Source organism: Bubalus kerabau, chromosome 5, assembly GCF_029407905.1.
Source record: "Bubalus kerabau isolate K-KA32 ecotype Philippines breed swamp buffalo chromosome 5, PCC_UOA_SB_1v2, whole genome shotgun sequence".
NCBI classification, from domain to species: domain Eukaryota; kingdom Metazoa; phylum Chordata; class Mammalia; order Artiodactyla; family Bovidae; genus Bubalus; species Bubalus kerabau.
Genome location: NC_073628.1, coordinates 34,501,095 through 34,506,480, shown reverse-complemented (window position 1 = coordinate 34,506,480; position 5,386 = coordinate 34,501,095). Strand labels below are relative to the sequence as shown.

Below are 5,386 nucleotides of genomic sequence, written 5' to 3'. Positions count from 1 at the left end.
AAGGCTGCCTCTGAAACAGAGGCACTAGAAAAGGGGTGGGTGGGAATAGTTAAGGGTCTGAGCACACTGCCTGACTTCAAGTCCTGGCTCTACCACTTGCTGGCTACATGGCCTTCAGCAAAGTATCTCACCTCTCTAATTTCCTCATCAGACAACTGCAGATAATAATTATATTAACCTGATAGGGTTCTATAAGTATTATAAAAGTCAATGCACATAAGAGTTAAGAACAATGATTGGCACCTGATATACATTCAATGCATGATAATGATCAATATTGCTATTTTTATTAGTTGAGGCTAGAGACTAACTCGGAGAAGGTAATGGCACCCCACTCCAGTACTCTTGCCTGGAAAATCCCATGGACAGAGGAGCCTGGTAGGCTGCAGTCCATGGGGTTGCTAGAGTCGGACACAACTGAAGCGATTTAGCAGCAGCAGCAGCAGCAGAGACTAACTAGAAGGCAATGGCACCCCAATCCAGTACTTTTGCCTGGAAAATCCCATGGACGGAGAAGCCTGGTAGGCTGCAGTCCATGGGGTTGCTAGAGTCAGACACGACTGAAGCGACTTAGCAGCAGCAGCAGAGACTAACCAGAAGGCAATGGCACCCCACTCCAGTACTCTTGCCTGGAAAATCCCATGGATGGAGGAGCCTGGTAGGCTGCAGTCCATGGATGGGGTCGCTAAGAGTCAGACATGACTGAGCGACGTCACTTTCACTTTTCACTTTCATGCATTGGAGAAGGAAATGGCAACCCACTTCAGTGTTCTTGCTTGCAGAATTCCAGGGACGGGGGAGTCTGGGGCACTGCCATCTCTGGGGTCGCACAGAGTTAGACACGACTGAAGCGACTTAGCAGCAGCAGCAGCATCAGAGACTAACTGGGCCTCCCTGATGGCTCAGACAGTAATGAGTCTGCCTGCAATGCAGGAGATCTGGGTTCAACCCCTGGGTCAGAAAGATCCCTTGGAAAAGCGAATGGCAACCCACTCCAGTACTTGCTTGGAGAATTTCATGGACAGAGAGGGAACTGTCAGGCTACATGGGGTTTAGGCTACATGTTAGGCTACATGGTTTGCAACCATGGGGTTGCAAAGAGTCGGACATGACTGAGCAACTAACACTTTCAGAGACTAACTAGAGTTGAGGCTAAGGGAAGAGACTAAAATATATACTGGGAGACTTCCCTGGTGTTCCAGTGGCTAAGACTCCACGCTCCCAATGCAGGGACCTAGGTATGATCCCTGATCAGGGAACTAGATCCCACATATGCCGCAGCTAAAAGAGCCCACCTGCTGCAATGAGGATCACAGACCCCACATGCCACAACAAAGACCTGGCACAGCCAAATACACAATTTTTTTTTTTAAAGATAACATTACTTCTTTAAAAATAAATAAATAAAATATATGCCGGGACCAGACTGTGAAGAGTTTTGTGTGTTCAGTTCAGTTCAGTCGCTCAGTTGTGTCCGACTCTTTGTGACCCCACGAACCGCAGCACACCAGGCCTCCCTGTCCATCACCAACTCCCGGAGTTTACTGTGTTATGTTCATTCAATTTAATCACCAAGTGTTTCCTGCGTATGTGGCTCTGGGGATTCAGTGTTAAACTAGAGATATACCCCACATCTAAGTCCTTGCCACAGGGAAAGGCTGCCAGGCAGTGTTGAGGGAGGGAAGCAGCAGCTGTTGAATGTAATAGAAGCAATCCATGCTGGTATGTGCCTTTCATCATCAGGCAGCCACTACATAAAAGAAAAGGGGCCTGCCCTGATGGAACCTGCATTCAAATGTGGAAAGACACCCCATCTTATAATTCGAATGACATAGCCATGACCAGACACAGGCAGTGAACAAGACTTTCCCTAGGGTTCAGGGGACAGCAAAATGGAAATAAACATTAAGAACAACATGAGCTAGATTACCTTAGAAAGTCAGGTCCTCTCCTCTTCAGCTAGGAACACCCTAAGGGAGACCTCCCTCAGTGTATCAGAGGCCATTTTTCTCCCCACCCAGAGATCCTATTCACCTATATAAACTGCTCTGATTCCCAGCTCCCAGAAAGAAACCCAAACAGACAGCTGGTCTTCAGCTTGCCTATTTCAAGCATATCTTTCACACTGATTTCCTCTCTTATACTTCACTGTCCTCTACAATTTTCACAAAGAAACATCACCCCCTTAAAGGAGAGATTTACCTACCCACAAGAACATGACCATACTCTCTTGCTTCAGGGATATCCAGTCCCTTAGGAAAACAGATGATAAACTGATTGTCACAGAGGCTGCTGGTTGTCCCTTAGTATCTATTTTTCCTACTACTTTCTGTAATAGGAACTCACAAATCTGTCCACTCAGAAGAAAGACCATATTTCCCAGCCTCGCTTACAGCTAGGTATGGCCATATGACTAAAATCTGACCAACAGGTTATATGTGGTGCAGGTAACTTCTGGGACATGTCTCTAAAGTGAGGGAGTGTGCCCTTCTTTGTCCCTTCCTTCTTTATACTGGCTGGAATGTCAGACACATGGCAGGAGCAGCCATCATGAACGATGATGTGACAGCCACATGCTGAGGATGGTGGAGCCACAACAGGGAAGGAGCCTGGGTCACTGACATCATGGAGTGCTGTATCAGCCCAGGACTGACAACCTCTACAATTTTGTGATTGAGAATGTCAACCTTATTTGAGCTACTCTTTATTTACTCTCACTTATAGCCAAACTGGAGAAGGAAATGGCAACCCACTCCAGTGTTCTTGCCTGGAGAATCCCAGGGACAGAAGAGCCTTGTGGGCTGCTGTCTATGGGGTCACACAGAGTCGGACATGACTGAAGCGACTTAGCAGCAGCAGATAGCCAAACTTAAAACAAATACCTTCACCTTATCCATGAAAGAGAAACACATATAAGAACAGGGGTTGTTTCATGACACCAAGCCAAGCCAGGTGTCAAGATCCCTCTTCTGAAATTGGTCTTGCTGCCCCTGAGCCTGGTGTCCAGTGAGCCTGTGAGGAGCTCTGATGCTCCAGCTTTCTGCTTGCCCCTGAGGTGGCTCAGTTCTCCTGTATGTGTGTGTGTATGTTAGTTGCTCAGTCATGTCTGACTTTTTGCAACCCCACAAACTATAGCCTGCCATGCTCCTCTGTCCATGGAATTCTCCAGGCAAGAATAATGAGGTGGGAAGCCCTCAGACCTCCTGCCCGGGGCCAAAGCTTTGTCTTAAACCCTAGCTTCTTTGCACGGGTTCAGAAAACTATATGGCTCTGCCAGTCCTTCTATCTACACTCTGGCCCCTGGACACATCTACCCAGTTGCAGGTTTTTGTCTGCTTCATAGGGACAACTTCCCTGGAACAAAGATGTTCCTGCTATGTGTTTGTTTTTTTTTTTTTTTAAACTTTACATAATTGTATTAGTTTTGCCAAATATCAAAATGAATCCGCCACAGGTATACATGTGTTCCCCATCCTGAACCCTCCTCCCTCCTCCCTCCCCATACCATCCCTCTGGGTCATCCCAGTGCACCAGCCCCAAGCATCCAGTATCGTGCATCGAACCTGGACTGGCAACTCGTTTCATACATGATATTTTACATGTTTCAATGCCATTCTCCCAAATCTTCCCACCCTCTCCCTCTCCCACAGAGTCCATAAGACTGTTCTATACATCAGTGTCTCTTTTGCTGTCTCGTACACAGGGTTATTGTTACCATCTTTCTAAATTCCATATATATGCGTTAGTATACTGTATTGGTGTTTTTCTTTCTGGCTTACTTCACTCTGTATAATAGGCTCCAGTTTCATCCACCTCATTAGAATTGATTCAAATGTATTCTTTTTAATGGCTGAGTAATACTCCATTGTGTATATGTACCACTGCTTTCTTATCCATTCATCTGCTGATGGACATCTAGGTTGCTTCCATGTCCTGGCTATTATCAACAGTGCTGCGATGAACATTGGGGTACACGTGTCTCTTTCCCTTCTGGTTTCCTCGGTGTGTATGCCCAGCAGTGGGATTGCTGGATCATAAGGCAGTTCTATTTCCAGTTTTTTAAGGAATCTCCACACTGTTCTCCATAGTGGCTGTACTAGTTTGCATTCCCACCAACAGTGTAAGAGGGTTCCCTTTTCTCCACACCCTCTCCAGCATTTATTACTTGTAGACTTTTGGATCGCAGCCATTCTGACTGGTGTGAAATGGTACCTCATAGTGGTTTTGATTTGCATTTCTCTGATAATGAGTGATGTTGAGTATCTTTTCATGTGTTTGTTAGCCATCTGTATGTCTTCTTTGGAGAAATGTCTATTTAGTTCTTTGGCCCATTTTTTGATTGGGTCATTTATTTTTCTGGAGTTGAGCTGTAGGAGTTGCTTGTATATTCTCGAGATTAGTTGTTTGTCAGTTGCTTCATTTGCTATTATCTTCTCCCATTCTGAAGGCTGTCTTTTCACCTTGCTAATAGCTTCCTTTGATGTGCAGAAGCTTTTAAGGTTAATTAGGTCCCATTTGTTTATTTTTGCTTTTATTTCCAATGCTCTGGGGGGTGGGTCATAGAGGATCCTGCTGTGATGTATGTCAGAGAATGTTTTGCCTATGTTCTCCTCTAGGAGTTTTATAGTTTCTGGTCTTACGTTTAGATCTTTAATCCATTTTGAGTTTATTTTTGTGTATGGTGTTAGAAAGTGTTCTAGTTTCATTCTTTTACAAGTGGTTGACCAGATTTCCCAGCACCACTTGTTAAAGAGATTGTCTTTAATCCATTGTATATTCTTGCCTCTTTTGTCAAAGATAAGGTGTCCATATGTGCGTGGATTTATCTCTGGGCTTTCTATTTTGTTCCATTGATCTAAAAATATGGAACACTTCACGAATTTGCATGTCATCCTTGCACAGGGGCCATGCTAATTTTCTCTGTATCGTTCTAATTTTAGTATATGTGCTGCTGAAGCGAGCACTGTTCCTGCTATGTTGTGGGCCTTGCAGGTAAGGTATTTTCAGTAGGAACTGGGGAAGTTCTCTAATGGATCTTAATGACGCAGTACCTAAAGTCCAAGCTCTTTTGGCAAATCTGGCATTTGGCAGTTACAGCCTCTGTTGCCTGCATTTTCCCAAGAAGTAAACAGGTGAATAAGTGAAAATCCCAGATTGGTCCTCAGCTGTCCCCTAGCTTACTTTCAGAATTTATTTAATCAGTATGTTTATCTGGTAAAGGAAGACTCCTACTCTTCCCATGATGTCTGGTGCAACCTGGATCCATCTGGGAACTCTCAGTGTTCATGAACTTCACAGGAAGGGGTATAAGATGTCAAAGTTTATGGGAGACGATGCAATAAAAATTGTCTCCAAAGAGGCTGCAGCAGGAGAGCATTAGTAAGCT

General features: G+C 44.8%; 1 non-coding gene across 1 annotated transcript; it reads right to left on the bottom strand.

Moving 5' to 3' along the window:
- Positions 1-4,857: 4,857 nt before the first annotated feature.
- On the bottom strand, positions 4,858-4,964 carry LOC129654435 (U6 spliceosomal RNA). Its single transcript, XR_008715500.1, has one exon. It is a non-coding gene; the product is annotated as a U6 spliceosomal RNA (small nuclear RNA).
- Positions 4,965-5,386: the final 422 nt, after the last annotated feature.